The sequence below is a fragment of the Apodemus sylvaticus genome, chromosome 3, assembly GCF_947179515.1.
Source record: "Apodemus sylvaticus chromosome 3, mApoSyl1.1, whole genome shotgun sequence".
NCBI classification, from domain to species: Eukaryota; Metazoa; Chordata; class Mammalia; order Rodentia; family Muridae; genus Apodemus; species Apodemus sylvaticus.
The window spans coordinates 40,556,097-40,568,209 of record NC_067474.1 but is presented as its reverse complement, the minus strand read 5'-3'; the positions used below and the strand labels follow the sequence as shown (position 1 = coordinate 40,568,209).

The 12,113-nt window shown below is 41.8% G+C and overlaps 1 pseudogene; it reads right to left on the bottom strand.

Moving 5' to 3' along the window:
* Positions 1–2,268: 2,268 nt before the first annotated feature.
* Positions 2,269–3,820, bottom strand: LOC127680220 (igE-binding protein-like; annotated as a pseudogene).
* Positions 3,821–12,113: the final 8,293 nt, after the last annotated feature.

The window sequence follows — 12,113 nt, the reverse complement described above, 5'->3', positions numbered from 1 at the left end:
TATATGGTACAGTTTCTCCCATAGCCAGGATCCATGGGTCCAGGAATCAAGGGGTGGAAAAGGGAATAGTTCCACTCACTATCACTCCTAGTGACCCTCTAGGAAAATTTTTGCTTCCTGTCCCCACAATTTTAGGTTCTGCTGGCCTAGAAGTTTTGGTTCCAGAGGGGGGAGTGCTCCTACCAGGAGGCAAAAACAAACATTCCATTGAACTGGAAGCTCATATTTCCCCCCTGGCCATTTTGGGCTCCTAATGCCCTTAAACCAACAGGGTAAGAAAGGAATAACAGTGTTAGGAGGGGTGATAGATCCAGATTTCCATGGGGAAATTGGATTGCCTCTCCACAATGGAGGTAAGCAGGATTATGTCTGGAGTACAGGAGATCCCCTAGGGCATCTCTTAGTACTATCATGTCCTGTGATTAAAGTCAATGGGTAACTACAACAGCCTAATCCAAGCAGGATGACAAAGGATGACCCATCAGGGATGAAGGTATGGGTCAATCCTCCAGGAAAAGAGCCAAGACCTGCTGAGGTGCTTGCCGAAGTTGAAGAAAATACAGAATGGGTAGCAGAGGAAGGTAGTTATAAATACCAGCTAAGGCCACATAAGCAGTTGAAGAAACTAGGATTATAAGTAATATGAATGCGTCTATCTTATTTTGTTAAGGATACATGTGTCTTTCTTCCAATTCCTTTAACATCAATTGGTATTGAGACACTAAAAGAATGTTCCCAGGGGACATTGCCCCATTGTAAATTTACAAATGTGTTTGCTATTGTATGAGGAATAGGTATAACATGTTAGCCATATTCACAACCTTGTTATTGTTTCATGTGGACATGAGATATTTGTGTCAAGTTGACAAGGGGTGGATTGTAGTGGCTATTCCTGGTTGTCAACTTGACAATATCTGGAATGAACTACAGTCTAGAATTGGAAGGCTCACCTATGATCCTAATTTGAAGGCTCAGAGATATAAGTTTCTGACCTGGATCTTGGTATGGAGATCTTGAAGCATAGTGGCTAAGACAAGGAGATCTCTGAGTTCAAAATCATCTGGGATTAAAGGGATGGAGGCACAAGCCTTTAATCTGGGCCACACCCTCTGCTGGAGAACTACAGCCTTTAATCTGGGCTAAACACTCTGCTGGAGATATAAAAGGACATTGGAAGAAGGAAGATTTACTCACTTTTCCTTGCCTGCTTGCCTTGTGGGACTGAGCAACTGCTAGATTCTTAGACTTCCATCTACAGCTGGTGCTGACCATTGTTGGAGAGTTGGACTATAGACTGTAAGTCATCAACAAATTCCTTAACTATACAGAGACTGCCCATACATTCTGTGATTCTAGAGGTAGGCGGAGACTCAGTGGAGGGAAACTCCGCTTGGGCATGCGCACTCGGCCTGTTTACGGCTCAGCAAGAACAGGAAGTAGGCGCCATCTTGTAATGGAAGACGTAGGAGCGTTCGGGCGGCCCCCAACATCTCACCCTTTTTGATTTACTATGAGGGCTAACAGATAACCTGGTTAGAAGGTGGAGACAGGGATCGTCCCTCCCTGTGAAAAATCAGACCATGTACGGTGAGAAATCAGACCATGTACGGGGATATCCCCTAGACTCCTTGCTACGTCCGGGGTATCCTCGACCTGTCCTCTGCCGTTTTTTGGGAGAGGGGAGACTTGGGCAGGTAACCCCTATGCTGGGCGATATGCCTCCTGGAGGTGATTTAGCCTCCATGCGATACCTCGTTCAACAACCTTCCCCAGGCGCCAGTCCAACACTCTGCCATGTGCAATGAGCTTAACTCCAGGCGTGCAAGAGCTGTTTGGGCCGGGTTTCTATTGCCTCAGGATTGACAGCCATACTTCTGTGGAGGTTCCATTCTCCAGAGCCGCAAGTGCCTGCGCAATGACCACTTTGTCTTGTTTACTTTGGGTTCTGAGCCTACAGACCAACCATAACAGTAACACCAACCCGCAGCAGACAGCCATGCCAAACATTCCCACCCCCACCCATTCCTTGAAGTAAGAAAAGGTTGAAGTGGTCCAGGAAGAGAGTCCCTCTGTCAGCGACAGGTCCACTCGAGTCGAATTGACAGCCAACACTGCTGCCTGCAAGGATTCGAGAGTTTCATCGAAGCCTTCAGACCAATTTCAAGGGCCAGGAGTAGTTTCTGTGGGATCCGTCCAGGTGTCATCTTCAGGAGTCAGAATTCTCCATGTCAGTTGCTCCCGCAGCCAGAATGGGTTATCTTTCCCCTGTGGGAAAACACAAACAGCTCCCCTGGATCTTATTAAAATAGGATCCGGGCCTTTCCATTGACCAGACAACACATCTTTCCATTTGACCATTTCTTTTGGCCTGTCAGGTTCTGAACAGTGTCGGTCTGCTGCAGTCTGGTCATGCTCGTCCAAATTTAAAAAATTCATAGTAAAGAGTGCTACCGCTATAGCAACCCTTGGTATAGGGGGTAAGTCCTCTGCTATTCCCCCTTTTTGTTTTATTAAGTAGGATTTGAGCGTACGGTGGGCTCGCTCAATAATGCCTTGTCCCTGAGGGTTATAAGGCAGACCTGTGATATGGATAACCTGCATTTGTAAGCAGAATTGTTTAAATTTTTGAGAGGTGTAAGCAGGTCCATTATCAGTTTTCAAACATTTAGGTTTCCCCCAGGCGCTCCATGCCTCAAGGCAATGTTGAATGACCAGGGTGGTTTTTTCACTGGTCAGAGGTGTGGCATGGAGAATGCCAGAACATGTGTCTACAGACACAAGAACTTATTGGAGTCTCCCAAATAAGGGCAGGTGGGTGACATCCATCTGCCAGACCTGTAGGGGAGAAATCCCCCTAGGATTCACGCCCGTATGGGGGGCGGGAAGGAACTGACCGCAGTTCTGACATTGAGTAACAATGTCTCGGGCTTCTTTTCTGGTACAAAGCATCGGGGAATTTTTCTGACTCTTGCAATCCCTCTTCATGTGCCCAGGCTTTCCGCAATTAAAGCAGACGCGACTGTCAGGGCCCCGAGGAGGGCGTTTCTGAGACTGTAAGATGGCGGCAGCCAGTCCTGCATTAGTTAGTGGGCCACCTAGCTCCCGGCACACTCTGAGCCAATCTTTCAAGCCTTTGTTCTTTCGGGGAACTATTGCTGTGCAGCATTCCTGCGTGGCCTGCTCAAAGATGAGTTGCTCTATAAAGGGCATGGTGGCCTCAGAGTCCCCAAAGATTCGCCCCGCCGCTTCAGTCATTCTAGCCACAAAATCAGAGAAAGGTTCCTGGGTCCCCTGTATGATCTTGGTAAGCTGATTACTTCCCTCCCCTCTTTTTGAAAGAGCTTTCCATGCCCTGATTGCTGTACTTGATATCTGTTGATATACCCCCCATGGATAGTTAGTTTGATTGGCGGCATAGTGCCCTTGCCCCGTTAGCATATCAAAAGTCCATTGCTGCTGTTCCGGGTGTTAGGGAGGCAGCATTGGCCCTAGCCTGATCTTGGGCTGCCTCGTGCCATAAAGCCTTCCATTCTAGGTACTGTCCCATGCTGAGAAGCGTGGGTGTCATGGCGTCCCCTGCCAATCGGTCTAACTGGGCCAATGTGAAATTGGCCAAGACCCCATATTTTCTAACGGCCTCAGCCAGTTCTTTAATCCTACTATATTCCACCAGGGCATACGCTCGATCAGTGTTCTCCAGGCTTTCAAAGACGGGAAAGGACATCCGGAGCTTTCTCCTCACCCTCTCTGGTGGGAAAGAGAAGGTTCCGAGGCGTGCCTCATAAGGAGAGGGCGCCGAGGGTGACTTAGCAATGGTCATGGCAAAGTGAGGGTTCCGATTCCACCCAAACCATGAACTATATATATATTTTTACTATTATTAAAAGCTTGATTATTAACATCTCAAAAATAGCTGCTATAGTATTTGTGCTGAAGCAGGGAGAAACTTAAAGAAATAAACATGTGATCTGAGAGTACAAATTCTTTTGGATAACAATTATTAATTTTGCCTAAAAAGGCTTGCCATGTAATAGATCAACCATTAATAATAATTAATTTGATTGCTGCTTAAAGCAAGGAACAAACGTTTTCTTGAAAACAGAGGTTTAAGACCTCCTGTGGCAAGCTTAAAATAAGGTAAATATAAGATAAAGCCAATTAATATATCTTAACAACCTTTGAAAACCATTCACCTAAAAAATTTTAAAAGTCCATAGTTAGAGCAAAGGCCTGTAACAAACATTCTATGAACATTATACACTGAAAAATGTAAGATCCTAACTCTTGTATTGAAAGAGAGACAAACATTTTTTCTCACAAGACTTAAGGCTGTTAGCCATTCCTTGAGGCAAAAACTTTCTAAAGAAATTGTCTTGTTGTCTCTTTAAAGTTAGAAGCAAATGCTTTTATAAGCAAAAAACCAACCCTTTAAATTTGCAATAATTTTGTAGGGAGTAGACAGGCCAAATGTTAATGCCTTTATGGCCTCCTTGACCTTTCATAGATTTGAACAGCATTTTAAACCACACCAGGATAAGTCAAAAACTTCTTTTTTTTTTTTTTTTTTTTTTTTTTTTTTTTTTTTTTTTTTTTTTTAGCCAAACACTCCCTAGGTGGGGCCTGTAAGGCAGACACAACTTCTCAAAAGCTTTCTCACTAGCTTCCCCTGAGGCAGCTCTAAGCTTTGCATTAACTCAAATGTAAATTTTTTTTTTATCTGCCCTAGGATCCACCTTGAGTCCTTGGCAAGGACATTGTATGAGATTCCTCAAATGTAAATATCTTCTAATCTGAGCCTTTTATCTAAGACCAGACCCAAACCTACAAGGACGTTTTGAGGATTAAACAAAAGAAACCAGTAATTCCATGGTCAAAGGAACCTACTTGATATCAAATACATTTTCACTGAGATCTCCTTTTTAATCTTGGAGGGTTAAATTTTGCTCCTACCATTGTAGCCTATAAACTTGTGGAAAAGTGGCAATGGGCCTCTAAAACCCATAGCTGTATCACTCTCAAAATTATCTTAATTACAAAATGTTAAGAATTATGAGCCTGTAAACTGAAAACTGTAGCCAATGACACACTGATTTTTATTGTAACTCAATTTTTCCTTGCATTATTAGAGTACAGCTACAACTTTGGAACTATATCCCAATTTTAAAACAATCTATTTTCTTTAAAATCAATGACAAACACATTTTTACAGCACAAGGTTTGTCTGCCAGTGTAACTTATTAAAGAGACATTATTTTAAATCTTAATCTTTATAAGTCCAATCTCCAGGCCAAGATTCACACAAAACACCATGCCAATTTAGGAGCGTCTTAAAGGCCTGTATTTCCTGGATTGCATCATGCCACGTGTTCTTTAAAAATGGCGACTACCCTAAACTATCAGCTTTAACCTAACTTTTTGTTAATAACATAAACCCTTTAAATCATGTCCAGTGACTTAAGCCAATACTCTATAGTCAAGACATGCAAAATATACCTTTAAATCCAATTATAAACAAGAACAAAGCATGAGTTGCGTTGGGCCACATGTAGCTAGTTAAGATAGCTCTAACACTGAATCACCAGTTTTAAACTAACCTTTTCTTACTAACACTGTATCTTTTAAATCATACCCAATTAATTTATAACTCTTTAGTCAAGATGTTATGTAAAACCTTATACCGTTAAGACCAATTAGAAACAAGTATAAGGCGATTACAGGAATTTCACAAGCCAAACCAAAGTTTTTCCCAAAAATTGAGGCTTCTGGGCTTTTAAAAGTGGCTTTTTCCCCAGCTATGTTTGCCCCTTGGGTGAGTGAACTGTGCTGCTGTGGCACAGCTTTAAATCAGTCCTCACACAAACTGCCGCTGGCTCAAGAGGTTGCCAGCAGATGAAATCCTTACCAATTTTTCTTTTTAACATGAAACAAACAGTCATTCACACAAAAACACAGAGAGGACATAAACGTACACATAGACAAACAGTGCACTGGGACAAACACAGAAAGATAACTTTTCTTTTATACACTCCCTTGTCCATAGACTTTCCAGGAGGTCCATTTTCCTTATATCTAGGTTCCTTTAAATACTCTCCCTTGTCCCGTAGACTTTCCAGGAGGTCCATTTTCCTTATATCTAGGTTCCTTAAAATACTCTCCCTTGTCCGTAGACTTTCCAGGAGGTCCATTTTCCTTATATCTAGGTTCCTTAAAATACTCTCCCTTGTCCGTAGACTTTCCAGGAGGTCCATTTTCCTTATATCTAGGTTCCTTAAAATACTCTCCCTTGTCCGTAGACTTTCCGGGAGGTCCATTTTCCTTATTCTGGGCCCGTTTCTTCTTAGTGCACCTAACCTCTCACTGCGCTCAGTTTCTGATATGCTGTCCTGGACTTCTTCGAGAACACTTCGGCCCTCGGCAACGGCAGTCTGGCAGTCCCTATCCTCCAAGCAGTTTTTAATGAGTTTCCATATTGCTGTCGTGTTACCTAACTTGTTCCATGAGACCAAGGTCAGCGACCCTGAGCAGACATACCAGGGAGCCACTCGATCTACCTCTCTCGTACAAAGTTCCTAAGCGTTAGGTTGGCAATCTTGATATCTCGTTTCAGCACAGCCTCTAAGGCGGCGACAACTGATTGGGACGGGCGCACTCTCGGCTTATCCACGTCTGTCTTACCGGTGCGAGAAACAGAAGGTAAAAGGACCGCACGCTGCTCCCTTATCTACGAGAGACTGAGGCGTGGGCTCAGGTGCTGCCGCTTATCTACGTCGGCCTTACCACACCTAACACCAACCTTTATGAATGCAAAAGGAAACTATCAGAGAAAGTAGGAGCGCTCTCAGGACAAAGACCAAGGCCTCAAGACTGCCTTCCCAAGGTGGAGAGAGATTCAACCCAAAGTCCAAAAAAGACATACCTCTCTGGGCGACTTCACCTACAGTTCTGAATCCACCCCGAGTTCGAGGGGTCTCCGGTGGTGCTGACGATGGTCTGGTCGTGTTTCCCGGGTTTCGGCACCAGTTGTCCCGCGCTACCGTCTCGCCAGCAAGAACGACGCGGCACACTTAGGATCCTTCTGTAGAATGCTTTATGCCTCTTGAGAGGGAGAGCATAAGCTTACATGGCGGAGACCCCGAGGGAGCGCGAACCCAAGTCTTATATAGGCAAGTCCTCCCGCCTTGGACGTGGCGTACCCTGGTTGGCTGCGGCTCATTACCCCATATGACGCCACGAGGTAGGCGGAGACTCAGTGGAGGGAAACTCCGCTTGGGCATGCGCACTCGGCCTGTTTACGGCTCAGCAAGAACAGGAAGTAGGCGCCATCTTGTAATGGAAGACGTAGGAGCGTTCGGGCGGCCCCCAACAAGAACCCAAACTAATACAGTGTCCAACAAGATCATCCTCTGCTGGCAATGGGTCTGGGGCCATGGGTAACTCCAAATGTACTCTTTAGATGATGGTTTTATCCCTGGGAGCTCTGGGAGTACTTGCTGACTCTGGGAGTACTTGCTTACATATTGTTGTTCCCCTTATGGTGATGCAAATCCCTTCAGCTCCTTTGACCCTTTCACTATTACATCCATTGGGGATCCTGTGTTCAGTTCAATGGCTGGCTGAGAGTTTCCCACTCTGTATTTGTCATGCACTAGCAGAGCCTCCCAGGTGACAGCTATTTCCGGCTCCTGTCAGCAAGCACTTGTGGGCGTCTACAATAGTGCCTAAGTTTGTAATTTTATATGGAATGGATTCCTTGGTTGGGTAATATCTGGATGGTCTTTCCTTCGGTCCGTGTTCCATGCTTTGTCTCTGTACTCCTGTGGGTGTTTTGTTTCTACTTTTAAGAAGGACTAGAGTATCCATACTTTGTTCTTCCTCCTTCAAACAGACTTCAACAATTATAATAAGATGGAATAAATCCCATGCCTCTTATCAGATCATATGGAATAAGGGTGGTCTTCAATAGCAACAAAAACAACAGAAAGCCCACATACATATGGAAGCTGAACAATGCTCTACTCAATGATACCTTGGTCAAGGAAGAAATAAAGAAAGGAATCAAAGACTTCTTAGAATTTAATGAAAATTAAGGTGCAACATACTCAAACATATGGGACACAGTGAAAGCAGTACTAAGAGGAAAACTCATAGCCCTGAGTGCCTCCAAAAAGAAATTGGAGAGAGCATACACTAGCAGTTTAATGATACATCTGAAAGCTCTGGAACAGAAAGAAGCTAATTCACCCAAGAGGAATAGAAGGCAGGAAATCATCAAACTCAGGGATGAAATCAACCAAGCAGAAAAAAAAGAACCATACAAAAAAATCAATAAAACCGGGAGCTGGTTCTTTGAGAAAATCAACAAGATAGATAAACCCTTAGCCAGACTAACAAGGGGGCACAGAGACAGTATCCAAATTAACAAAATCAGAAATGAAAAAGGGAGATACAACAACAGAAACTGAGGAAATTAAAAAAAAAAAAACCAACAGATCTGTACTGCAAAAGCCTATACTAAACACAACTGGAAAATCTGGAGGAAATGGACAATTTCCTAGCTCAATACCAAATACCTAAACTAAATCAGTATCAAATAGACCATATAAACAGGCCCATAACCCCTAAAGAAATATAAGTGGTCATTGAAAGTCTTCCAACCCAAAAAAAAAAAAAAAAAAAAAAAAAAGCAAAGGACCAGATGGTTTCAGAGCAGAATCTATCAGACCTTCAAAGAAGACCTAACATCAATACTCTTCAATCTATTCCACAAAATAGAAACAGAAGGAATACTACCAAACTTGTTCTCTGAAGCCACAATTATTTTGATATCAAAACTACAAATAGATCCAACAATGATAGAGAACTTCAGACCAATTTCCCTTATGAATGCTGATGCAAAAATATTCAATAAAGTTCTTGCCAACCGAATCCAAGAACACATAAAAACGATTATTCACCATGATCAAGTAGGCTTCATCCCAGGGATGCAGGGATGGTTCAATATACGGAAATCCATCAATGTAATCCACTACATAAACAAACTCAAAGAGAAAAACCACATGGTTATTTCATTAGATGCTGAAAAACCATTTGACAAAATTCAGCATCCTTTCATGCTAAAAGTCTTGGAAAGTTCCGGAATCCAAGGCCTATATCTCAACATAGTAAAAGCAATATACAGCAAACTGGTAGTCAGCATCAAACTAAATGGAGAGAAACTTGAAGCATTCATTCCCACTAAAATCAGGGACCATATCTATTCAATATAGGTTCTACCACTTCAAAAACATTGACAAATGCCTGGTAAGTAGTAACCTGAAGTAGGTTATGGTATGGGGACCTCCACAGAAGTAAGCAACTGAAAATAATGGAGTAGAAACAAAAAATGTGTTTGCCTTATGTTGACTTTATACATCATTTTTTTTTTTAAAAAGTGGAATCACAAGTATTATAATAGTAACTGTTAGATTACTTGTAAATCATTTATGATTATAATCTCTGGTTTCCAGAAACTGGAACTTCACATTAGAACATATAGGATAAAATATAAATGAATATTAAACATATACAAAAGGGTAAAACTTTTCATTCAACTTTAGATCACTTAAGCATTAATTCATATTCTTATCAAAATGCTTAAGCAAGATAATCGGAATGCTAGTCTTTAGTAAGAAAAACCTATTTTCTTGAGGGATTATAAACTGGATGATCAAACATTAAAATTTGGGGAAAAGCAGACAAAATGGGAGATTTTTCCCCATCCATACAAAACCTAAAATAAAGACAACACTGTCAACACAATGCTGGTGATGGTTCCCTCAGCTCCCTTGCTGGAACCTTTTATAAGCAGGTGTCCTCCTTTGCCTACAGTTGATGCTGAAGCCTGGGTTGAGAAATTTGATCATTTATATTATCTTGAACTCTTCTCACCTTTTTGCCAGGACCTAGGAGAACTTTACAAACTAATCAAGCAAAGGCACATCCAAGAAAGGAATTTCTTTAACAATTCCTCTTCAGCCTCATCAACTGTACTTGGTTTTTGTAGTGCAACTTCAGAAAAATCAAAATGTTTATCAGTAATTATATATGAATATAATGAAATATGTTAAAAATCATTTTTACTTCCTATAGACTCACTGCACCATATTGTTACAAATATCTTTTTGGTTGAAGCAATACCACACAATGTTTGCCATATTGTCATCGTAGGATTGTCCAAATGCATCTTAGCCCTTCCAAATGTCTTCAATGGCAGGCTTGGACCTTGCAAATGAAGCCCATGAAGAAGTTCAGCAACTAGGAGTAAGGGGTGATCGTGGAAATGTCACTCAAAATACTGAGAGATTGATGTATGGGCATCAGCAGACCATCAGTTACTTAGAATACCTACTTGTATAGCTCTCTCAGATATTAGGAATGTAGTTATAATTGCTTGGAAGAAAATTAAAACATGATATGACTTCAATTCTAATTACATAAAAATTATACACAAGCCCTCTGAGCCTAAAGCTGATTTCATAGGATGATTCAAAGATGCTGTTGAGAAACTAGGAAAAAGGAAGACAGTTTTGAGAGTTATTAAAACAGTCGACTATTAATAATTCCAGTGAAGATTGCCAAGAAATAATCACATTTTAGAGAGAGCCAAGAAGTGTTTGGATTTTCTGAATACATGTAGAAATGTGTGGACATTCAAACATGGGGCAAAATCAGCTCCATTTTAGAAACCTGTGCTGTCGAAAGGCATCTGGAAAATGTTTCCATTGTTATGACCATGACCACTTTAAGAAACAAAGTAAAATGCCCATACAACAAATTTATACTAAGACTCTATGAGCTGCTAGCTTATTGTAATATAAGAAAGTAAATCATTGGTTTAAGGAATGCCTATCTAAAGATGATAAGGAGGGTCATACATTGCCTAACAATAATAACTCTACCAGTCAATTACAGGAGACCTGATAAAAGGGCCCTGCTCTGGCCACTTTGGTGTACTTAAATCAAACAATAATATTTGTGCAAGCTTTAGATAGAAATAATTCTGTTCTTTCATTGCATTCAAAGAAGTGCTGCTTTTTATCTTCCTTTCCATAAAGATATTGACAGTTCCCCTCTTCAATGTCCTTTTAAGTTATACATAGGATATGAGGGAACCTGTAGTGTTTAGAACCATTGGACTTTCACATAAGAAGAGTATTTCATCCATGAAAATAGTTTAGTTCCTACAAAAGTTATTGTTAAAGCTTATATAGGGGACAATACAGTCATGATTACAGTGGCAGTTGATTGACAATTTAAAACAAGAGAAAAAAATTGTACGATTATCATTGCCTTATGGTTTCTGTTCATAAAATTTTTTTTCTTCCCGAAGGGAGATTTGGTCATGAAGATAAAAATGGTAGAGATTATAAAGAGATAAGATACAGAAGGTTAGGAATGGCCCCCAGTTGACAAATGGGGCCACCCACACATCTCAAAATATTAATCCAGAATTGCTCTTGTCTAAAGGAAATACAGGGACAAAGATTTGAGCAGAGACTGAAGAAAAGGCTGCCTCACCTGTGGATCCATCTCATATGCAGACAGACACCAAACTCAGACACTGATTATTTCCTGATACCAAGAAATGCTTGATAATCAGAGCCTGAAATAGCTGTTTCCTGAGAGGCTCTGCCAGAGCCTGACTAGTACAGATGTGGATGCTTTTAGCCAACCATTGGACTGAACTCCAAAGGAAGAGTCTGGGCAAGGACTGATGGAGCTGAAGGGATTGGCAGCCCCATAGGAAGAATAATATAAACCAACCAGAAACTCCAGAGATTTCAAGGACGAAACCACCAACCGAAGAGTACACATGGAATGACCCTTGGCTCCAGCTGCTTATGTAGTAAAGGATTGCCTGGTCTGGCATCACTGGTAGAGGACATCCGTGGTCCTCTGAAGGACTGAAGCCCCAGCATAGGGAAACACTAGGGTGGTGAGGCAGGAGAGGGTGGATGTTTCGGGGAGCACCTTCATAGAAGTAGGGGGAAGGCGTGGGGATAGGGGGGTTGTGGAAGGGAAACTTGGAACAGGCACAATACTGAAAGGGGGCTGATGGGACTTTTGGGGAGTGG